The sequence below is a fragment of the Pristiophorus japonicus genome, chromosome 26 (assembly GCF_044704955.1).
Source record: "Pristiophorus japonicus isolate sPriJap1 chromosome 26, sPriJap1.hap1, whole genome shotgun sequence".
Classification (NCBI taxonomy): domain Eukaryota; kingdom Metazoa; phylum Chordata; class Chondrichthyes; family Pristiophoridae; genus Pristiophorus; species Pristiophorus japonicus.
In genome coordinates, this window is record NC_092002.1 from 18632946 (window position 1) to 18658602 (window position 25657).

At 45.9% G+C, this 25657-nt stretch overlaps 1 long non-coding RNA gene across 1 annotated transcript in view; it reads right to left on the reverse strand.

Moving 5' to 3' along the window:
* LOC139239228 (uncharacterized) overlaps nucleotides 1–25657 on the reverse strand; it is a 94247-nt gene that overhangs the window by 56963 nt on the left and 11627 nt on the right. Inside the window, exon 2 of the long non-coding RNA XR_011588618.1 lies at nucleotides 11107–11233. This is a non-coding gene — a long non-coding RNA (uncharacterized lncRNA). The remainder of the gene's footprint in view (nucleotides 1–11106; nucleotides 11234–25657) is intronic.

A 25657-nucleotide genomic window follows, 5' to 3' on the forward strand; every position in this document is an offset into this window, starting at 1 on the left:
GTGGTTGTGGTAGCTCAATTCGTGGTCGTGTGCTCCATGCTACACACTTGACTATCAGGAGGGGACAAGAATTGCCTGAAGGTACTGCTGGTCCACCTCAGGAGAGAGAGAAAGAGCAGAATGAGGAGGTGGACGCTGACCTCAGGTCAGACAATCAGGCTGATGATGCAACCACGCCCACACCCCCCTCCAGACCACAGGAAAGGGCCCGTGGTGGCTACATAGCTGCAAGACTCTTACGTCAGCAGCTCATAAATGATCGCTTTGACTGAAAGAACGTTACTGTTATTGACAAAGCTGACACATTGCTGTTTGTGCAGCTCAGACATCAATGGTGAGCATCACCTTGGTGCCAGTTAAATTTTAAGTTGATTCAAGTTAAGTTTAATTATACCCTTTCATGTCAAGGAATCACCAGTGGATAACGGTGCAGCTATCTGAGACAGTGCGCAATAAGGTTATGTTAAATAAAAAACATTTAATCCAAGCATTTGTCTTAAATCATAAGTATAACTGTCAAAAACACCCCACCCCCACCCTACCCCACCCAACAACACATTTTATAACATTGACATTAATCAAATGGTAAACATTTCCAGCAACTCAGAACACAAATGCAAACCAACAGGGTGGCCCCCACCCCCTTACTCCAGACCTTACAACAAATTTTATACACCAAGATAGAGATATTACAAAGACATCACCTGCAGACGTGCAGTTCACTTTCCTTACTCCCCCCTTTCTTCTCCCCACCTCTACCCCTTTCCCTCCTGACTCCACGCCACCTGGCCGATGCGCTCCTCAGGCGGTGACTCATGGGGGGGGGGGAAGGGATGAAGGCAGAGTCAATGGTTGCACGGATATGGGAGACGAGGGTCCCGAGGTGGGATCCTTCTCCGAGCCAGAAGCAAGATGTTGCTCCTGACTCACATGTGTCGTTGGCAATGGGGGCGCAGCACCTTGGGGTGCAGTGCTGCGCTCCGGGCCCAATGGGAGGCCTCTGCCATCAGTGTTCCTGGCTATTGCCTCCAGGGCCTCCGCCATCCGTGGAACGTACTCAGTCATGGTGACGGACATGTAAGCAAGCTGTCGGGATATGCCTCCCATTGTCTGGAGGATCTGCTGACCTATGTCAACACTCCTTCTGGACAAGTCTACAATGTCGCCGGTCAGACCTGCCGCTGGTGCAGCAGACCTGCCGCGTCTAAGAAACATCCGTGGGGTCGGCGCCATCCTGGGGACAACTGGGGTGTCCTGTGGTAAGGTGTTTGGGCCCGGTACCTCCAGAGTAGAGGTGTGAATGGCCGCAAGCGCTAGATGGCATTGGCGTCGAATGCGTTCTAGAGCCTGGCGATGCAGGCTCCTCAAAGTCCGTGCTGACACCCATAGAGAATAGACCCAGCAGATTGATGGGTGAGAATCGGTGCTCCTCAGCACCAGATGTAGGGTCGTCTGGCGAGTCCGGCACCGCACCCCCACCTTCAAGGCTCGGTGGTCTTGCCTGGGGACGCGCTGCTGGCTGAGCTGCAAAACACAAATGAGGTTATTAGAGGAGAAGGGGGTGCTTGAGTCACAAGGTGATAACAGCGCTACACACAGCATATGCACGACAAAAGCACCACCACTATCAAAATCATCACAGACATCACATTTCATGACCATAAACACATTCTGCATTGCAATGATTCTCATGCAGCCAGCATTATTTAGAGGACACTTTTAGCAATCATCTATCATATATTATTGTTCGGATATAAGTGAGTGTGGCATCTATTGACTTTACATCACGCAATGGTGGATACTTTACTCATGTGGCATCACTTCAGGTTCTGCAGCTGCTTTTAATCACTCATGATACTTACAAATCAAATTATATAAATATATAAGTATATGTAAATAAATGTTATACTTACTCTGCGGATCCGACAACGTTATCCCATCGTTTTCAGCATTGGTTGCCCTCACGTACCTCGTTGGTTGCCGACGAGAGCACCTTGGCTATCTCGGCCCACATTTCAGATCGCTCGTGGTAACGCCCATTTTATAAAATGGAAACTAGGGGGTTTGAAAATGGGCGCAATCCGGCGATCTGAAAACCCATATTTAAAATTGTAAAGTCTAGTTCCTAAAGTAAATTCCAATCGTCCATAGTATGAAAAGATGTTTGTTCAGATGTTCACATCACCTTAAAAGACCACCAGGGTACATCCAAACTCATCCAAAGTTGAAACAGAGCAGCCGTTTAAATGATGCGACCTGCGATTTAGAAAATGGCATCCACAGCGGTTTATTCAGCGAGCGATATTGTCGGCGAGATGTGTGCGAGGTGCCGAAAGTAATGCTGGGTGATTTTCTGGGCGTTAGTTTCAGCAAATGTGATCTTTACGACAAAGAATATCAGTGGCCGGGCGGTATTATTAAATCTCGGCGTTACATACCTGCTGAAAGTAACGCTCGGCGATAAGTGACCGAGAAATGGGCGTTACTTTCCATTTTGTGGCTAAATGGGCGATATATGGGCTTTACACCTCATTTCAGCGTTAAAATGGACATTAAGTGGGCGGTATGCATGCAAAAATAATGGAAAATATAGCCTTATATCTCTCTGCAGCCTCTTTGTGACCTCCTCACAGCTTACTTTCCCAACTAACTGTGTACCATCAACAAACCTGGATACGATCTCATTATTTTGAATGTAAATAGCTGAGGCACAAGCAATGATCCTTGCATTACATAGAAACATCGAATGTAGAAACATAGAAAATAGGTGCAGGAGTAGGCCATTCGGCCCTTCGAGCCTGCACCACCATTCCATATGATCATGGCTGATGATGCACTTCAGTACCCCATTCCTGCTTTCTCTCCATACCCCTTGATCCCTTTAGCCGTAAGGGCCACATCTAACTCCCTTTTGAATATATCTAACAAACTGGCCTCAACAACTTTCTGTGGTAGAGAATTCCACATGCTCACAACTCTCTGAGTGAAGAAGTTTCTCCTCATCTCGGTCCTAAATGGCTTACGCCTTATCCTTAGACTGTGACCCCTGGTTCTGGACTTCCCCAACATCGGGAACATTCTTCCTGCATCTAACCTGTCCAATTCCATCAGAATTTTATATGTTTCTATGTTTCCTCTCATTCTTCTAAATTCCATTGAATATAAGCCTAGTCAATCCAGTCTTTCTTCATATGTCACTTCTGTCATCCCAGGAATCAGTCTGGTGAACCTTTGCTGCACTCCCTCAATAGCAAGAATGTCCTTCCTCAGAATAGGAGACCAAAACTGTACACAATATTCAAGGTGTGGCCTCACCAAGGCCCTGTACAACTGTAGTAAGATCTCTCTGCTCCTATACTCAAATCCTCTCGCTATGAAGGCCAACATGCCATTTGCCTTCTTCACCGCCTGCTGTATCTGTATGCCAACTTTCAATGACTGATGTACCATGACACCCAGGTCTCGTTGCACCTTCCCTTTTCCAAATCGGTCACCATTCACATAATAATCTGCCTTCCTGTTTTTACCACTAAAGTGGATAACATCACATTTATCTACATTTTACCGCATCTGCCATGTATTTGCCCACTCACTTAACCTGTCCAAGTCACCCTGCAGCCTCTTAGCATCCTCCTCACAGCTCACACTGCCATCCAGCTTAGTGTTATCTGCAAACTTGGAGATATTACTTTCAATTCCTTCATCTAAATCATTAATGTATATTGTAAATAGCTGGGGTCCCAGCACTGAACCTTGCGGTACCCTACTAGTCACTGCCTGCCATTCTGAAAAGGACCCGTTTATCCCGACTCTCTGCTTCCTGTCTGCCAACCAGTTCCCGATCCACGTCAGTATATTACCCCCAATACCATGTGCTTTAATTTTGCACACCAATCTCTTGTGTGGAACCATGTCAAAAGCCTTTTGAAAGTCCAAATACGCCACATCCATTGGTTCTTCCTTTCCACTCTACTAGTTACAACTTCAAACAATTCCAGATTTGTCAAGCATGATTTCCCTTTCATAAATCCATGCTGACTTGGACCGATCCTGTCACTGCTTTCCAAATGCGCTGCTATTACATCTTTAATAATTGATTCCAACATTTTCCCCACCACCGATATCAGGCTGACTGGTCTATAATTCCCTGTTTTCTCTCTCCCTCCTTTTTTAAAAAGTGAGGTTACATTAGCTACCCTCCAGTCCATAGGAACTGACCCAGAGTCGATAGAATGTTGGAAAATGACTACCTATGCATCCACTATTTCTAGGGCCACTTCCTTAAGTACTCTGGAATGCAGACCATCAGGCCCTGGGGATTTATTGGCCATCAATCCCATCAATTTTCCGAACACAATTTGCGGACTAATAAGGATTTCCTTTAGTTCCTCCTTCTCACTAGACCCTCGGTACCCTAGTATTTCCGGAAGGTTATTTGTGTCTTCCTTCGTGAAGACAGAACCAAAGTATTTGTTCAATTGGTCTGTCATTTCTTTGTTCCCCATTATAAATTCACCTGATTCTGACTGTAAAGGACACACATTTATCTTCACTAATCTTTTTCTCTTCAGGTATCTGTAGAAGCTTTTACAGTCAGTTTTTATGTTCCCTGCATGCTTACTCTCATATTCCATTTTCCCCGTCCTAATTAAACCCTTTGTCCTCCTCTGCTGAATAATAAATTTCTCCCAGTCCTCAGGTTTGCTGCTTTTTTTGGCCACTTTATATGCCTCTTCCTTGGATTTAACACTATCCCTAATTCCCCTTGTAAGCCACGGTTGAGCCACCTTCCCCGTTTTATTTTTACACCAGACAGGGATGTACAATTGTTGAAGTTCATCCACGTGATCTTTAAATGTCTGCCATTGCCTATCCACCGTCAACCCTTTAAGTATCATTCACCAGTCTATCCTAGCCAATTCACGTCTCATACCATTGAAATTGCCTTTCTTTAAGTTCAGGACTCTCGTCTCTGAATTAACTGTGTCACTCTCCATCTTAATGAAGAATTCTATCATATTATGGTCATTCTTCCCCAAGGGGCCTCGCACAACAAGATTGCTAATTAATCCTCTCTCATTACACAGCACCCAGTCTAGAATGGCCAGCTCTCTAGTTGGTTCCTCGACATATTGGTCTAGAAAACCATCCCTTATACACTCCAGGAAATCCTCCTCCACCGTATTGCTACCAGTTTGTTTAGCCCAATCTATATGTCGATTAAAGTCACCCATGATAACTGCTGTACCTTTATTGCACATATCCTTAATTTCCTGTTGATGCCATCCCCAACCTCACTATAACTGTTTGGTGGTCTGTACACAACTCCCACTAGCGTTTTCAGCCCTTTGGTGTTCCGCAGCTCTACCCATACAGATTCCACCTCAGCCACGCTTAGTCCTTCCTTACTATTGCGTTAATCTCCTCTTTAACCAGCAACGCTACGGTACCTCCTTTTCCTTTCAGTCTATCTTTCCTGTATGTTGAATATCCATGAATGTTGAGTTCCCAGCCTTGGTCACCCTGGAGACATGTCTCCGTAATCCCAATTACATCATATCATTAACAGCTATCTGCACAGTTAATTCATCCACCTTATTATGAATGCTCCTCGCATTGAGACACAGAGCCTTCAGACTTGTTTTTTTAACACTCTTTGTCCTTTTAGAATTATGTTGCAATGTGGCCCTTTTTGATTTTTGCCTTTGATTTTTCTGCCCTCCACTTCTACTTTTCTCCTTTATACCTTTTGCTTCTGACCCCATTTTACTTCCCTCTGTCTTCCTGCATCGGTTCCCATTCCCCTGCCCTATTAGTTTGAATTCTCCCCAACAGCACTAGCAAACACTCCCCCTAGGACATCGGTTCCAGTCCTGCCCAGGTGCAGACTGTCCAGTTTGTACTGGTCCCACCTCCCCCAGAACCGGTTCCAATGTTCCAGAAATTTGAATCCCTCCCTCTTGCACCATTCCTCAAGCCACATAGTCATCCCTAACTATCCTGCTATTTCTACTCTGACTAGCATGTGGCACTGGTAGCAATCCTGAGATTACTACCTTTGAGGTCCTACTTTTTAATTTAACTCCTAGCTCCCTAAATTCAGCTTGTAGGACTTCATCCTGCTTTTTTCCTATATCGTTGGTACCTATATGCACCATGATAACTGGCTGTTCACTCTTCCCCTCCAGAATGTCCTGCAGCCGCTCCGAGACATCCTTGACCCTTGTACCAGGGAGGCAACATACCATCCTGGAGTCTCGTTTGCAGCCGCAGAAACACCTATCTATTCCCCTTACAATAGAATCCCCTACCACTATAGTACTCCCACTCTTTTTCCTGCCCTCCTGCGCAGCAGAGCCACCCATGGTGCCATGAACTTGGCTGCTGCTGCCCTCCCCTGATGAGCCATCTCCCCCAACAGTACTCAAGTACTGTTTTGGAGGGAGATGACTGCAGGGGATCCCTGAACTATCTTCCTTCCACTGCTCTTCCTGATGGTCACCCATTCCCTACCTGCCTGTGCAACCTTTCCTGCGGTGTCACTAAATGTGCTATTCATGACATCCTCAGCATCGCGGATGCTCCAGAGTGAATCCCTGTGCAGTTCCAGTGCCGCAATGCAGCTGGATACACTTCCAGCACACATAGTAGTCAGGGACACTGGAAGCGTTCCTGATTTCCCACATTGCACAGGAGGAGCATGACATGGGTCTGGGCTCTCCTGCCATGACTTAACCCTTAAATTACTTAATTTGGCAACAAGGAAAAGGTTTCTTACTGCTAAGAAAAAGAAAAAAGATAAAGAAAAAGAAAACTACTCACCTCTCAACCAGCCAACCACTTACCCTCTTGGCTGTGACGTCACACACTTCGATTACTTTTTACTTCTTTCTTACTTTTGACCCTGCTGCAGCTGTAGCTAGCTCCTCCTCCGACTGCTGCTGGCCCCGGACTGCTGCTGGGCCTTTATAGGCCGCCGCTGCTCCTCCTCCGGCCGCTGCTCCCCAAAGCGAATAATTAGGGCTTTCTCCCCAGTTGATCTATTGAAGCGCTTTCAATCGGAAGTGTGGTGCTCTCACAATCCTGTGCTGGTTCACCTGCTGTTGTTCCTCAGTCCACAATCCCTGTTCCTTCCAGCTGTGGAACTTTCTCAATCAATCCGCCATTTACCGCCAATCGCACACCGAGCACTCTGCCTCGGCTCCAGCCGTCCAACATCAGTCCGTTTCCCTGTGGCCCCCAGTTCCCCACATTGTCCAACCACTGGTTACAGCAAACTACTGGTAGTTACAGCCTGCTAACCCAGAAAAGTCCTTTTTATTCCTACTCTCTGTCTTCTGTCCATTAACCAATCTGCAATCCATGGTAATATATTACTCTCAATCCCATGAATCCTAATTTTGTGTAATAACCTCTTGTGTGGCACCTTATCGAATGCTTTTTGAAAATTTAAATACACTACATCCACTGGTCCATCCTACTAGTTACATCTTCAAAAAACTCTAACAGATTTGACAACCATCTTTCATAAAACCATGTTGACTCTGGCTAATCATATTACAAGTTTAAAAGTGCCCTGTTACCACGTCCCTAATAATAGAGTCTACCAATTTGTCTAATACTAATGGCAGGCTAACTGGCCCGCAGTTTCCCATTTTTTCTCTTCCTCCTTTCTTAAATAGCGGGGTTACGTTTGCTACCCTCCAATCCTTGGGGACTGTTCTAGAATCCAGGGAATTCTGGAAAATTAATACCAATGCATCCACTATCTCTGTAGCTACTTCTTTTAAATATAAGCCAGACCAGGTAAGGACGGCAGATTCCTTCCCCAAAGTTTCATGGTCACTATGGATACTAGATTTTTTAATTCCAGATTTATTTAATTAACTGAATTTAAATTCCCCAGCTGCTATGGTAGGATTTGATCTTTTTATCTACAGATCATTATCCAGGCCTCTGGATTACTAGTCCAGTAACATAAGCACTATGCTACAGTTCCCTTGTATGCCTTCATCATGGAGGAGGAAGATGGAGCAAAGACTCAGGCAGCATTTACTGTAAAATGCATCATAGCACATGGCATCACTGAAGTTTCTTTCATGGAACAATCTATCGTTAGCACCACAGCTGAACTCCTGTTCCCCCCCACTTGCAGATAAAGGGATATTCCCTCAACCCACTTTCCATCCCACCACTTAACACTGATCAGTCTTCTTTACCTTGCCATAGCCTGATTTTTAGTATGCAGCCAGCCCTGTATAGGCTTCACTGAGCTTGAACCTCATTCCAAGATATACCTGGTGCTGCTTTTGGTATGTGCTTCTGCACTCTGCATTGAACCAGGGCTGGTCTCCTAGTTTGATGGTAATCAAGGAATGAGAAGATGCCCTGAGCCATTACATCCATATATTGTTCCAGTTAGCATGGTGGTAGTCCCACACTACAGATAGGTTGGTGAGGACAAGGTCAAGCAGGTTACTTCCTCATATGGGTTTCCTCACCTTCTGGTCCTAGTCCAGTCTGGCATCTATGTCCTTCAGGACTATGATCAGTGGTGGTACAACCAAGCCAATAACTTTGATGGTGGACATGGACATTCCCCAGCCATAGTGCATTCATTGCTCTTGCTTCCCTCAAAGCTTTCTTCAACTGATGTTGCACATGAAGGACGACTGATTTGTCAGTTGATGAGGGCAGTATATAATCAGCAGGAAGTTTTCTTAACCTTGTTTGACCTGAAGCCAGGAGACTTCATGGAGCCGCAGTCAATGTTGATGACTCTCAAGCCCGCTCCCGCCCAATTGTATACTGGTGTGCCTCCACCTCTGATAGGTCTATCCTACCCATGGGATAGAACATGGGCAGGATAAATTGGCATCTTTCTACTAATATCATTCTGGTTAGAGGAAGAGGAAAAAGAATACAGCAATAATAAATGGAAGAAACATATGGAGGTGCAGTTACAGGGGGAACCAGAAAAAGATGAGCTACTAGCACTTCTCTTGAAGTAGTGCATAAGGAGTTTACACTTATCTATGGAGACTGTCTGACTTATTTTGCCTTTTGAAACAAGACCTGAATTCCACTGTCACAGCTGGCACTACATTGCCTATTGCAGTTAAAGTCACTACAGCTCTAAACTTTTCTGCCCCTTGATCCAAGCTACAACAGGGGTATTTATATTATGTTTAGCATTTAATACTGGTGAGAGCGACGACACCTTAAAGGAGTGCAGTCCTGAGCCTGGCACCATGAGACAAAGTACTGCACAGGGTGCTACAGCAAAATGTAGGAATGGAGTAGTAATTGGGGATACTAGAGTCAGGGGGACAGACAAGCAGTTCTGCTACTGTCGACATGAGATCCCTATGGTATGTTGCCTCTCTGGTGTCAGGGTAATGGACATCACGGAGAGGGTACACAACATTCTGAGGGGAGAAGGGGAAGAGCCAGAAGACATGGTAGGGAGGAAGAGAGTTGACGTCCTGCAGTCAGAGTTTAAGGAGCTAGGGAGGACATTAAAAAGCTGGACCGCAAAATGTAGTAATCTCTGGATTACTCCCAGTGTCACATGCTAGTGAGAGTAGAAATAAGAAGATATGACAGATTTATGCATGACTAGAGTCATGGTACAGGAGGGAGGGCTTCATATTTCTGAGAAATTGGGACCAGTTCTGTGGCAAGAGGTTCTTGTTCAAGACGGACAAGTTGCATCTGAACTGAGCTGGGAACAATATCGTTGTTGACTGCAGGACCTCAACTCTCTTCCTCCCTATCATGTCTTCTGGCTCTTCCCCTTCTCCACGCAGAATGTTCTGTACCCTCTCCGTGATGTCTATTACCCTGGCACCAGGGAGGCAACATACCATACGGATCTCACATCGACAGTAGCAAAACTGCTTGTCTGTCCCCCTGACAGGTTAACTACTGCTGTGCGGTGAGTTTTAACTAATCCAGCAGAGGGTTGGGCACCAGTATTAAAAAGTAGAAACAATGTGCATAAAGGACAGTTAGAGTTAGAAATAATACAGAATTAGATGGGAATCATAGAAAATGCAAAGAGGCATAAGTTAGATTTGGAGTGCATGTGTGTAAATGCACAAAGTGTGGTTAATAATTTTGGTGAGCTGCGGCGCAAATAGGCTGGTGAAATGGGTGGACACGTGGCAAATGAAATTTAATGCAGAAAAGTATGATACATTTTGGTAGAAAGAATGAGAGGACATATAAACTAAATGGTACAATTCTAAAGAGGGTGCACGAACAGAAAGATCTGGGGGTATATGTGCACAAATCATTGAAGGTGGCAGGACAGGTTGAGAAAGCATACGGGATCCTGGGCTTCATAAATAGAGGCATAGAATACAAAAGTGTGGAAATTATGATGAACCTGTATAAAACATTGGTTTAGCCCCAACTGGATTACTGTGTTCATTTCTGGGAACCACTTTTTTAAGAAGGATGTGAAGGCTTTAGAGAAGGTGCAGAAAAGATTTACAAAAATGATTCCAGGAATGAGGAATTTCAGTTATATTGATAGACTGGCGAAGCTGGGGTTGTTCGCCTTGGAGCAGAGAAGATTGAGAGGAGATTTGATAGCGGTGTTCAAATTATGAGGAGTCTGGACAGATTAGATAGAGAAAAACTGTTTCCATTGGCAGAAGGGTCGAGAATCAGAGGATACAGAGTTAAGGTGATTTGCAAAAGAACCAAACGATGTAAGAAAAACCTTTTTTACGCAGCGAGTGGTTGGGATCTGGAATGCACTGCCTGAAAGGGTGGTGCAACAGATTCAATTTATCGTTCAAAAGTGAGTTGAATAAGTACCTGAAGGAAAAAAAATTGCTGGACTACAGGGAAAGGGCGGGGGTGTGGGATGTAAAAGATGGAAACAAGCACAGCAGTTACTGGCAGCAAGTCTTTAAGATAAAAAACCATAACATGCTTCCAATGTAGCAGCTATATCATAATGAGTCTCCTTCACGACAGACACATAGGTCTTACAACTGTATTTCACGCACTCAGTGCATTTTGCAGGTCAATGATATGGAGCGTTGGTGCCACAATGTTACAACTCAAAACAGCAGACAAAGACACGAATATTACCTGACAAATAAAAAGTTGCCCCATATGTAGGCCATCGAATTCATATGGCTTAGTGTAATGCCCATTGGTATCATTGGAATGTTCGTGTATTCTTCATCGCCTAGAATTAAAATAAAATCTTTCCTTGCTGTACAGAGAAGAGGGTGAGAGAAAGAGATAGATGACAAAACAAACATGAGTTCTAGATTAATCTCCAATTAACAAGTCTCACAATTGCTTGAACTGTACAAAATATAGTTAGGCCACAACTAGAATACTGCATTTAAAAAGTACATGGATATGCACTTGAAGTGATGTTACCTACAAGGCTACGGACCAAGGGCTGGAAAGTGGGATTAGGCTGAATAGCTCTTTTTCGGGCAGCGCAGACGCTATGCTGTAAATTTTGATGATTCTATGAAGTCTCAGAATAGGACATCTAAATTATATCTTCTGCATACATCAGCATAAAAGTGGATGCAACAAGACCTGAAATCACAAGACCTTACTCTTGTTGTAGAGTTTTGCTCAACACGAAGCCCATCAAGGATGAGAAAGCACAATTCACGGTGCTCTTCATTTTCTGGCTGGAAAATCAGTAGCGCTGACATAAGAACACAAGAAATAGAAACTGGAGTAGGCCATTTCACCCCTCGAGCCTGCTCCACCATTTAATAAGATCATAGCTTATCTGATTATGAACTCAGCTCCACTGCCCTGCCTGCTCCCCAAAACCCTTTATTCCCGTATCGTTCAAAAATCGGTCTATCTCCGCCTAAATATATTCAATGACCCAGCCGCCATAGCTCTCTGGGGCAGAGAATTCCACAGATTTACAACCCTCAGAGAAGAAATTCCTCTTCATCTCAGTTAAGAATGGGTGGCCCCTTATTCTGAGACTAAGGCCCTAGTTTTAGTTTCCCCTATGAGTGGAAATATCCTCTCTGCTTCCACCTTGTCGAGTCCCCTCATTATCTTATATGTTTCGATAAGATCACCTCTCATTCTTCTGAACTCCAATGAGTATAGGCCCAATCTACTCAACCCATCTTCATAAGTCAACTCCCTCATCTCCGGAATCAACCTAGTGAACCTTCTCTGAACAGCCTCCAATGCAAGTATATCCTTCCTTAGATACGGAGACCAAGGACCCAATTTTGGCCATGACTTGGAGTAAGTTGGTTTTTCTGGCGTAAGTTAAAAAATAACATTTTTCCCCAATAAACTTGCTCCAGAGTAATTCAGTTAGGTATGATTTTTTTTAGTTGAGTTTTTTTTCTCCAAAAGTTGGTGGTCCCAGCCACTTACCCTAGTTTTGGCCATTTATGCCACTTTGGCCAGCTAAAACTTACTCCAAATCGACTTAGGTCAGCGTATATGGCCAGCTCTAAAAAAACATTGCGGGCAGTTAAGAATTTGTCGCAGGTTAGTACATTTAAAGCATCACAGTTCCAAGCTTCACACCATTTATTCTGATCTATCTTTCTTGGGTCCAAAGTGGATAATCTCAGCAAGGGAAAACAACCTTTCAACATCTATTTAATCAACTTAGCTTATAGCTTTTTAACTCATTACTTGATCTAGTTTAAGTTATAGGTAGATTATATGAAATATTTAAATATGTAACATGAACCACTACAAGTATTGAAGCCAAAAAACAGAGCCTCCTTCCCCTCTCTGCACCGAATTCTGACCTATCAAATTCCCAACTTTTACCCAAATTCCCAACTTTTACACTTTGTTTATGATGCATTCAGTTTCTGACAAGTCTGAGCGACCATGAATAAATACTGCAGGATATTCCCCACTCACCAGGCGAACATCGGGCGTCCCTTCGGCCAGGGATAGGCTGTGGCAAACATCAAGGTGTTCCGTTGGCCAGGGATAGGGGCTACGAGTATCGGGTCCTGCTCACAGTCCGCAAGACATGCTGGGAGGGCAAGGAGCATGCACACAGGCTCCACTGCACGTGCGCGCAGCTGCTGGCAGTGTTTTCTGCGCTGGGCTGTTGCTCCACCCCCCCACTGCACTATGTAAGCCACGTTATAGACACGGGAGACTTGGCAGAGCGTGCAGTATGGGGCCACTTTTTTTCACCGCCGTTTCCAGCGCGCAAAGTCGACGCATTTAGGGTTCGTGCGCCGAAAAAAGGAGTTGGGGAAAATTGGGCCCCAAAACTATACACAGTACTCTAGGTGTGGCCTCACCAGTACCCTGAACAATTCTAGCAGGACTTCTCTGCTTTTATACTCTATCCCCCCTTGCAATAAAGGCCAACATTCCATTTGCCTTCCTGATTACAAGCTGTATCTGCATACTAACTTTTTGTGTTTCATGCACAAGGACCCCCAGGTCCCTCTGTTCTGCAGCACTTTGCAATTTTTCTCCATTTAAATTGCTTTTCTATTTTTTCTGCCAAAGTGGATAACCTCACATTTTCCCACATTGTACTCATCTGCCAGATTTTTTTTCCCACTCACTTAGCCTGTCTATATCCCTTTGCAGATTTTTTGTGTCCTCCTCACAATTTGTTTTCCCACCCATCTTTGTATCATCAGCAATTGTGACTACATTACACTCGGTCCCTTCATCCAAAGCATTAATATAGATTGTAAATAGTTGAGGCCCCAGCACCAATTCTTGTGGTACCCCACTAGTTACTGTTTACCAACCGGAAAATGATCCATTCATCCCGACTCTGTTTTCTGTTAGTTAGCCAATCCTCTATCCATGCTAATGTTACCCCCCAACCCCGTGAACTTTTATCTTGTACAGTAACCTTTTATATGGCACCTTATAGAATGCCTTCTGGAAATCCAAATACACCACATCCACTGGTTCCCCCTTATCCACCCTCCCTGCTCGTTACATCCTCAAAGAACTCCAGCAAATTTGACAAACATGATTTCCCTTTCATAAAACCATACTGACTCTGTTTGATTGAATTATGCTTTTCCAAATGTCCTACTACTGCTTCCTTAATAATGGACTCCAGCATTTTCCCAATGACAGATGTTAGGCTAATCGGTCCATAGTTTCCTGCTTCCTGTCTGCCTCCTTTTTTAATTAGAGGCCTAAAAAATACTTACCGATTCTCCGGCTCCCTGCAGGTCCTCTGGAGCAGCACGAGCTGTGGGGGGCAGAGCCAGGTCCCTGCCCTGAAAATAGTGCCTGGACCTCTGCACAGGCGCTACAGCGCATATGCAGTAGCTCCAGGCGCCCAAAACTGTGTGGGAGGGGCCCGAAGCACGCAGCCCCTAGCCCTGACTGAAAGGCCTCACTGGGGCTGCGTGGATCAGGCTGCACCTCGCACGCCCAGCTCCTGCTTCCTCCCGAACCGCCCCGACTCCCCCCCCCCCCACCCCGGACCCGACCCCTGCTTCCCCCTCCCCCTCGGACCCGACCCGACTCGACTCCCGTTCCCCCTCCCCCCGCCCCCGGACCCGATCCGATCCCCCCCCACACACCCCCCACCCCAAGACCAGACCCAACCCGACCCGACTCCCGACCCTCCCGCCCCCGGACCGGACCCGACTCCTGCTCCCCCCGACTGCCCCCGGACCGGACCGGACCCGACTCCTGCCCCTGGACCCGACCCCGGACCCCACCCCCCCCACGCCCCCGGACCGGACCCGCCCCCCCACCCCGCCCCCAGACCGGACCCCGGACCCAACCCACCCCCCGCTCCAGACCCAAACCCCGCTCCTCCCCACCCCCGGACTGGACCGGACCCGACTCCCGCTCCCACTCACACCTCCCCCGCCCCCGGACCGGACCCAACCCGACTCTCGCTCCCCCCCTGCCCGGACCCGACCCGACCCCAGACCCGACCGCCCCCGCCCCTGGACCAAACCCGACCCCCGCTTCCCTCCCACCCCCGGATTGGACGCCCCCCCCCCGCCCCGGACCCCAGACCCGACCCCCGACCTGTAAATCCGATGCTGGGGGGGGCCCGCCCGAAGTCTTAGACCCGGCCGGGCCCAGCCTGTTTAGCCTCCCTCTCCTCTCTCCCCTCCCTCCCTCCTCCCCCTCCCTCCCTCCCTTCTCCCCCTCCCTCCCTCCTCCTCCTCCCTCCCTCCCTTCTCCCCCTCCCTCCCTCCCTCCCTTCTCTCCCTCCCTCCCTTCTCCCCCTCCCTCCCTCCCTTCTCTCCCTCCTCTCCCTCCTCTCCCTCCCTCCCTTCTCCACCTCCCTCCTTCCCCCCCCCCCCTGCCCCTCCGTCTCTCCCCCCTCTCTCCATCCCCCTCTCCTCGGAGTCAGAAACACAGACACTGACAGACAGAGAGTGAGAGAGACACACACAAACAGACAGAGAGATAGAGACAATTTTCAGAGACACACTGGGGAAGCGGGGGAGCCATCTCAGCACACTGTTGGAGGGCTCCCGGTGCTGCAGTCGGTAAGTAGAAAATGTTTTATTTATTGATTTTTTAATTTTTTTAATTTTTTATTAATTTTTTTGGATTGATTTATTGGTTGATTTAGTGATGTATTTATCATTTATTATTGATGATGGCTCTTTATTTGTAAAACTGAAGTGTTTAATGTTTGTAAACTTCCCTTTAAACCCCCCCCCCCACCTCCCCCATACCCTACGCCTGATTTGTAACCTACGCCTGATTTTCTAAGTGTAGGCAAAGCTTTTCTGAGCATACAAAATTCTACACTTCCTCCATTCTAAGTTAGTTTGGAGTAAGTTTTCACTACCTAAACTTTCAAAACGAGCGTAAGTGGCCAGACACGTCCCTTTTTGAAGAAAAAAATCTGTTCCAAACTGAAACTGTTCTAACTGACTAGAACTGGAGCAAACTAAATGCCGAGAATTGCAATTTCTAAGATACTTCATTCTAAACCAGTTGCTCCAAAAAAACAGGAGCAACTCAGGCCGAAACTTGGCCCCTTAAAATGGGCTACTTGTGCAAAACATCTTGCCAATACCACCCGGATTTTTTAATTGTTTAATAATGATCTAAAATTTCCTTGCTCCTGCTCTGTTACCGTAATTTTGCCCGAAGTGTGGTGTAAGCACTGGTTCCAAGGTTGTTACACATGATTAGGGCTCATGGGATTGGGGGTAATATATTAGCATTGTATGAGGATTGATTAAAGAGAGTCGGAATAAACGGGTCATTTTCAGGATGGCAGGGTGAAACTGGTGGATCAGTACTTGGGCTTCAGCTATTTACAATCTACATCAATGACGTAGATAAGGGTACAAAGTGCAACATGTCAAAATTTGCCGACTAAGTAGTAAAGTAGGCTGTGAAGAGGACACAAGGGGGATATAGACCAGTTAAGTGATTGGGCAAGAGATGGCAGATGGACTATAATGTGGGAAAATGTGAAATTATCCATTTCAGTAGGAAGAATGGAAAAGCAGAATATTTTTAAAATGATGAGAGACTAGTAAATGTTGGTATTCAGAGGGATTTGGGTGTCTTTGTACACAAATCACAGAAAGTTAACAGGCAGGCACTGCATGCAATTAGAAAGAAAAAAAGACTTCCATTTATATAGCGTCTTTCATGACCACCAGATGTACTAATTAAGTACTTTTTGAAGTGTAGTCACTGTTGTAATGTGGGAAATGCGACAGCCAATTTGCGCACAGCAAGCTCCCACAAACAGCAATGTGATAATGACCAGATAATCTGTTTAGTTATGCTGATTGAGGGATAAATATTGCACTGGAGTGTCAGCTTAGATTTATGTGCTGGAGTAGGAATTGAACCCACAACCTTCTGAGAAACTGAGCCACTGGCTGGCACTTAAACAAAGGGTCACTAAATTGATTCCTCAGATGAGAGGGCTGTCCTATGAGGAGAGATTGAGTAGAATAGGCATATATTCTTGGGAGTTTAGAAGAATGAGAGGTGATCTCATAGAAATGTATAAAATTTAGAGAGCTTGACAGGGTAAATGCTGAGAGGTTGTTTCTCCTGGCTGGATGTCTGGAACTAGGGGTCATAGTCTCAGGAAGAGGGGTTGGCCATTTAGGACCGAGATGAGAAGAAATGGAATTCAATCCAGAGAAGTTTGAGGTATTGTGTTATGTATTTAATAACTCGATAGAATGAATATTGTAAACTAATACAGGTACAAACCTAGCTCTGCTTTATTAGGGCCCAAAGTGATTACATTACATGATGGCTTGCCTTTTATACCTGGACCTCTGACAATGGTGCCACCTGGTGGCTAGTAACCCCAAGCATACACACATGACAATATCCCCCTTTGAGATATTAGTAACAGTCTTTTTACAAATTGAGACGGTCCGGGGCTTTCCGCTCCTGAGTTGATCGTCTTAGTTCAACTCCAGCCTTGGTCGAGCATTCTGAGCCTGTTATGACTGGGGGCTGGGTAGCCGATCTGATGGGAATGGCAATGACCATGTCAGGGATTGAAAGTCCAGATTCAGTGACCATATCAGTGATTGAAAGTCCAGATTAATTGATGACAACGGAGTCCTCTGATGACTGAGGGTAGGTTGGTTGGTCACTGATTGTGTCTTCCTCAGATTGTTTCGCTTATCTCTGTGCCGCAGCTTTATCTGATCAACATGTTTCCTGCATGTTTGCCCATTCTTAAGCTTGACGATAAACACTCAGTTACCCTCCTTGGCCGTAACAGTACCGGCGATCACTTGGGACCTTGACCATAATTTAGCACATACACAGGATCGTTAACAGAAATGTCGCGTGATACAGCAGCGCAATCATGATACCTCTGCTGACTTTGACGTCTGTATTCAACATAATCGTTCAAGTCAGGGTGGACAAGAGAGAGCTTGGTCTTGAGACCTCTTTTCATCAATAGTTCAGCAGGGGAGACCCTGGTAAGCATGTGGGGTCTTGTCCCGTAACTAAGCAATATGCATGACAAGCGAGTCTGCAGTGAACCTTGAGTTACACGTTTCATACTCTGCTTGATGGTTTGGACAGCAAGCTCTGCTTGACCATTAGATGCGGGTTTGAATGGTGCTGACCTCACATGTTTGATATCATTGAGTTTCATGAACTTTTGAAACTCCAGACTAGTGAAGCAAGATCCATTGTTGCTTACAACGCTGTCGGGCAGACCATGAGTGGCTCTCAATGGTAACTGGATGACATGATTATACACTCTATCCACTTGGAATATGCATTCACCACAACTAAAAACATCTTTCCAGGAAGGGACCTGCAAAGTCGATGTGGATCCTGGACCATGGTTTAGATGGCCACGACCACAGACTCAGCAGCGATTCTGCTAGTGCTTTACTTAGCTGCATGCAAGAGTTGCACTGATGCACACATGATTCCAGATCAGAGTCAATTCCAGGCCACGATACATGAGACCTGGCAATGGCTTTCATCAGGACAATACCGGGATGAGTGCTATGTAGATCATGTACAAATTTCTCTCTGCCTTTCTTAGGCATAACAATACGATTACCCCACAGTAAACAATCTGACTGAATGGGTAGTTCATCTTTGCGACGGTTGTAAGGTTTGGTCTCATCACCCATTTGCTTGGGTATGACAGACCAATCACCACTAACGATACAACGCTTCACAACCGATAATATCGGGTCCTGGCTGGTCCAGGTCTTAACTTGTTGAGCCGTGACAGGGGTTCCTTCACTTTCAAAATCATCCATGACTAACAGTCGGTCTGCAGGTTGTGGCGTCTCCACCTCCAATGTGGGCAACGTCAGACAGCTCAGTGTATCGGTGCCAGGTCTATGGCGAATGACATAATCATAGGCAGATAATGTCAGTGCCCACCTCTGGATGCGGGACGATGCATTGGTATTGATATATTTGTTTTACGAAAACAATGAAATGAGTGGCTTGTGATCCATTTCGAGGTACTGATACATCTTTTTAACCCCATACACACAGGCTAATGCTTCTTTTTCAACCATGCGGTAGGCTTTTTCCGCCTTTGACAAACATTTAGAAGCATACGCAACAGGGTGTAGTTTACCCGACTCATTAGTTTGTTGGAGCACGCAACCAACTTCATATGACAAAGCATCACAGGCCAATACTAGATGCTTACACGGAACATAATGTACCAGTAGCTTGTTAGAGCAAAGCAGATTAGTAGCTTTCTCAAAAGCTCTATCTTGAGACGCACCCCAAACTCAGTTGTCGCCTTTTCTTAGCAGCATGTGCAGTGGCTCTAATGAAGTGCTCAATCTAGGTCGGAAATTACCGAAGTAGTTGAGTAGACCAAGGAACAAACGCAGCTCCATCACACTCTGAGGCTTGGGTGCATTTTTGATGGTCTTGGTTTTCGAGTCCGTAGGCTTGATGCCGTCAGCAGCAATTTTCCTCCCCAGGAATTCGACTTCCGGTGTCATGAAGACGCACTTCAAACATTTTAGTCTGAGTCCCACTTTGTCCAGACGATGTAGAACCTCTTCCAGACTATTCAGATGTTCGGCGGTGTCACAACCTGTGACCAGGATGTCATCTTAGAACACGATGGTTCCAGGAATGGACTTCAGTAGACTCTCCATGTTCCTCTGAAATATGGCTGCAGCCGAGCGAATTCTGAAAGGATATCTGTTGTAGATAAACAGTCCTTTATGAGTGTTGATGCAAGTAAGTTTCTTCGACGTCTCGACCAGCTCCTGTGTCATGTAGGCCGATGTCAGATCCAGTTTAGTGAATGACTTCCCACTGGCTAGCGTTGCAAACAGGTCATCAGCCTTCGGTAATGGGTACTGATCCTGTTTCGAAAATCGGTTGATTGTAACCTTGTAGTCTCCACAAATCCTGACAGTGCCATCACTCTTCAACACAGGAACAATGGGGCTGGCCCATTCGTTAAATTCGACTGGTGATATGACCCCTTCACGCTGGAGTCTGTCCAGTTCGATTTTGAACTTCTCCCTCATCATGTACGGAACCGCCTGAGCTTTATGATGGACGGGTCTTACATCCGAGTCCACGTGGATCTGCATTTTGGCTCCCGTGAAATTGTCGATGCCTGGTTCAAACAGCGAGGGGAACTTGCTCAGTACTTGAGCACATGGAGTATCATTCTCCTATGACAACGCTTTGATATCATTCCAATTCCATTTGATTTTTTTCGAGCCAATTCTTGCCAAACAGCATTGGACCATTGCCTGGAACAATCCATAACCGCACCATCATACGACACCTTGACTACTGCACTGCCAATCACCGTTATGAGTTCTTTAGTTTACGTATGCAACTTGACTGGACTCAGCTTAGGCCTCACAGCCTTAGTATCCCACAGCTTGTTGAATGTCCTCTGGCTCATTATTGATTGACTCACACCTGTGTCCAATTCCATCAGTACCGGCACACCGTTAGGTTTCACATTAATCATTATCGGTTGGCTCTTTGTTAGGAATGAATATAGCCCATACACTTCCTCCTCTGGTATCTCAGATTGCATATCCGGATCAGCGCTATACTGGTCATCATTCTCCACGTGTTGTGTTGCAGCACGCTTGCTCAGTTGCGGACACATGCGCTGGAGATTCCCCCGTCTCGAACAGCCTTTACAAATGTACTGTTTAAACTGACATTGATGAGGCTGATGATTGCCCCCACAATGCCAACATGGTGAAATCAGATTCATTCCCGTTGCTGGACTTCGAGCAGCCACAGGTTTTGCATATGCATTGAGTAGGCCCTGCCAAATGCAGCTCTGCCAAACGACGATACAATCTTGTTGACAGTACTTGTCGAGTTCCGATTTTTCGATGATATCTGATTTCAGTTTTTGTCCATCGTCATACATGCCTGGGCAATCGTGATGGCCTCGCTCAAATCCAGCATCTCTGCTGCCAGTAGCTTATGCAGGATCACCTCATGGTTGATGTCGATTACAAAGAAGTCCCCAGCATGTCTCCCAACGCATTTTGAACTTACACGGTCCAGCTAGACGTCTTAGGTCGGCAACGAATTCCGACACATCTGGCCCTCACAACGAACGCGTGCAGAATCGATATCGTGAGATGATGATGCCATCTTCTGGTTTGAGATGGTCATGTACCTGAGCACACAATTCCTCATAGTCCTTGTCTGTTGGACTTGCAGGGGAGAGAAGATTCTTTGAGTCCATAGATTTTTGGACCGCAAACGGTGAGGAAGACCGCCCTGCGCCTAACTGCGTCAGTGCGTTCCTCCATTTTGTTGGCCATGAAGTACTGGTCCAGGCGAGCTACAAAATCTGCCCAGTTCTCTCCCTCCACGAATCTCTCCAGAATTCCAATAATGCTCATTTTTGCATGCGAAGGTTCTTAAGTTACCCAGTCGCCAAATGTTAGTATGTAATAACTCAATAGACTGAATACTGTAAACTAACACAGGTACAAATCTGGCTCTGCTTTATTAGGACCCATAGTGATTACATTACATGATGGCTCGCCTTTCATACCTGGCCTCACACACGTACGTACAGCCCAATGACAGTGGCGCCACCTGATGGTTAGTCACCCCAAGCATACATACATGACATAATGCATTTGGGCAGGTGCAACAAAGCAAGGGAATACACAATAAATGGGAGGATACTGTGGAGGAACAAAGGGAGTGTATGTCCAAAGATCCTTAAAGGTAGCAGGGCAGGTTGCTAAGGTAGTGCTCAAGGGAAATCTTGCTACAGTTATACAGGGTATTGGTGAGGCCACACCTGGAATACTGCGTGCAGTTTTGGTTTCCATATTTATGAAAGGATATACTTGCTTTAGAGGCAGTTCAGAGAAGGTTCACAAGGTTGATTCCAGAGATAAGGGGGTTGACTTATGAGGAAAGGTTGAGTAGGTTGGGCGTCTCCTCATTGGAATTCAGAAGAATGAGAGGTGATCTGATCAAAACGTATAAGATTATGAGGGGCTTGACAAGATGGATGCAGAGAGGATGTTTCCACTGATAGGGGAGACTAGAACTAGAGGGCATAATCTTAGATGACCCAGCCCATTTCAGAGGCTTCGGGAGAGATGGCACTGCAAGAGGGCAGGCAGCATGCTAGACGATTCTCTACAATGGCTGCTGAGGCCTTAGTGCAGGCCATTGAAAGGATGTGGTCTGCACTCCATCTGGTTGGGGGAGGGAGGCAGTTGCCCAGAATATTTAAGAGAATCTGGCAGGAGATAGCACAGGGGGTGTCAACGGCAGACACTGTGGCAAGAACTGGCACCCAATACCGCAAGAAGTTCAACTCCCTCACGAGGGTCGTCAGGGTGAGTACCCTTCACATTTATGTAGGCCTGCAATGCTTGCAAGATTAATGTCTCACACAATGTTAAGTCTTTCATGGAGCTGCTCCTTCTCAATATGTTGCTTGCCATGGTGTGGGTTATAGAATGCAGCAGAAAGCTTAAGGCTCACTTCTACAGCCATTGCCTCTACACTCAGGATGCACCTACTCTCTTGTACCCTAATCATTGTCAAACCTCTTCACAGTCCACTCCCACTGCTGCTATGCTATCTGCGTCCCACCTCCTCCCAATCTTTGAAAACCCTCAGTCACGAGCCACACAAATTGAAGTGAAGACATTTGCACATCCATACAGTGGCAGCTATTGAACTATGGGAGGCACATGTGGCAAAACAGGAGATGGATCCTTACTGAACACTTCTTATTGTTCTTATTGTAGGCCAAGCTCTCCCATAACAGACGGGAGCAACGACGAACAGGAGGCGGACAACTGAGGTGGATCAGCGAGTATAGGCCCTCGTGCGCACCCCAGTCCGCACAGTGGCTGGGGTGATGCCGAAACCCCTTCGGGTAATGAGAATATGTAAATGGAACACACGACTGATGTGACTTCATTGACCCCTAATATGAAGTGGCCTAGCCCCTTTACACGTACATGTCTAATGCCATCTTCCTGCTATCACCCTGCCTCCTCCCCTGTTGCTAACCAGATGTCTGTTGTTTTCTGTTTGCAGATGACCAACCAAAAGCACACCAGCCTTCTTGGGAGCTATCTACATGTGGCATGGGGGAGATGATGAGGGAGGGGATGAAAGTGTACTGCCTAAACTTCACAGCCCAACACTCTCACCGTCTGCTGACACAACATCTGGGGATGAAGGTGATTTCTCGGGGTTTGAGGACTCTGAGGCTCCTGGCCCCAGTGGCCTACAGCAATGCCGAGCAGGAGGGGAAGCTCAAAAGCCAGCTTCCCGGAGGATGAGTCAGCACAGTAGCCCTGCTGAAGAACGGGCAGACGTGGACCTGGACTTAGTGACAATGAACAGGGAGAACACGGAAATGCATAGACCAACTTGCTGTCCTCATGCATTGTCCAAGCATCTAAGGACTCCAGCGATGCCATCCTTGTGTAAGAATAAAAGTGTTTATTAATGATTACATTGATTCTGTGTATGTATAAATGTTAAAAGTGTAGATTATACGGAAAGGCTGAGTGTTGAAACAAAATGGAAGCCCACAGGCTTCCAGCATGGCCTGTTTGTGTATTGTCTTAATTGGAAAGCCATTAACTTAATCTAATTAAGAGATAGCTGGGCCAGTCCAGACAGCTACATGTGAGGAGAGCCAATAAGGAACTGCCCTGGAACCAAGATCCAATCCTTAGGCTTTTGGAGGAACAATGAACTTAAAGAATATAAAAACGCAAGCCAGGAACTGCTCTGTCTCTTCCTTCTCTCTTGGGCACACGGCACGACCTCCTGCACAAATACCAGCCAAAATAGCAGGCCGTGTGTTCATCCAGCCAGCCAGAGGGAAGTAAAGTATATCGCTTTTTGTTATAACCTCATTGTATCTCTGTTGTAACTAAGGTAGATCCATAGGATAATTGACGACTGCTGTTAGATGTGCATGTGTGTGTGTTTTTAACAAACTGTTCTGAATTTTTTTTAAAGAATCGTCACACTGTCAATGTAAAGCCAGAAATTTAAAAATTTTACAATTGGTGGAGAATGCAGGCATCTGGCGAGACAGCTTTTTGATGATTCTTTTGAACAATTGGAAATTTCAGGAGTTGCGATTTTAAGCTCTGTTGCGAAGTATAATATAAACAATTAAACGGATCGGGAGAAATTGCGTCTTAAGCAGTTGTCTCGATAGTTGTAACTGTTTAAGTGGAGACCCACCAGTCGTTATATTCAAAAAACACAGGATGAAGGGATCGATCATGAACAAAAAGCCAACAATGAAAAGAAATGTTGAGCTAGTTTATCAGGTGAAGTTGTTCAAAAAGTTCCCGATACAAGACTTAGAAGAGTTACAGGCACAGGCACGGTACCTCCGCAAGGATCAACCTGCATCCTTCGGGAAGATGGTGAAACTTATCCAGGAGAAAGTAGATAACGAGCTAAGGCCAAAATGGGCAAACAGTCTCGTGGCATTCAGCACATTTTATTGAGCCTGGAGAGATGAGGAATTAATGAGGCAGGAGGCCAAAGTGATACAAGATTTGAAAGAATTGCAAGTAAAAGAGATTCAACTAAAAGAAAGAGAGTTTGAAGGTATAAAACAACAAAAGGAAGAAGGCCTTCAACTTGTGATGCAGTTAAAAGAGGGAGAAATACAGCATTTAAGACAAGAAATTGGTCAATCAAACCACAGTATTAGGTAATTAGAAAGAGGGGCAAACAGGCAGCTTCATTGCTACAACAGCAAAGCCTCTCAAATTTAAATGCCACCGCACCCGTTGTTGAAGCGAATGAAAACAAATTAGAGCTAAAAAAATATATAAATTGGAAAACTTGAGGCTCCAGCAAGAGATAGAAGATGCTAGGGGATAATTAAGAGCAGTAATTAAGAAACCACATCAAGAGGCAGATCACTCCCAGTGCCAACTAGAAATAGCGAGGCTAAAAAGTAAGTTGGGTGGGGGGGGGGGCAGCAGGTCCTTGTATCCGCAGTAACACAGGGAGCCATAACACAGACAGCAGAAGGGGACAAGGGAGAGACAGATTGGTATAGGATGAGATACCTTGGAGACACAAGAGCCAATCGTAGCCATAGTAACTACTTCTTTACGGCATAATACACACGGTCATATCACCAGTAACCATACCGACTCACGGCCCATATCTGGTGCTGATGCCACGGCGTGTAGCCACGAGTTGGGGCCCATTAATGATGGAAGATAATAGGAGGTGGGAAAATATCAGGAGTGGTCACCCCGAGTTGGAAGAGAGAGACTTAACACGAGTCCTCTTCTTGGCCTGTTCCACTTCCCTAAAAGATAATCTGCCAGAAGCAGTCCTCCAGCCTGGCGCAGTGGCCGATGCACTCATGACCAAGATCCTAAACCATTTAGGGATCCAAAACTTGAACTCAGAGGCTCTGCTTAATCAGACCAAGCAGTGCCCAGAAGAGAACCCTAGAGCCTTCAGTAATCGCCTGTACGATATCTATCAACGTATGCAGAACCAGGTACCTGCAAATGCTATAATAGGAAAGAATCAGGAACAATTTAAATTGATGTTCCTGACCCAACTCCACCCTTTAGTTAAAACCTCCCTGGGCATAGCCATGAGGCCACCAATCAGTGGACAGATATAGAGACCAGTGCTCAAATAGCCTGGGGGATGGTAAAAGACCAGTTGAAGGTGGTCACCACCCACTGCA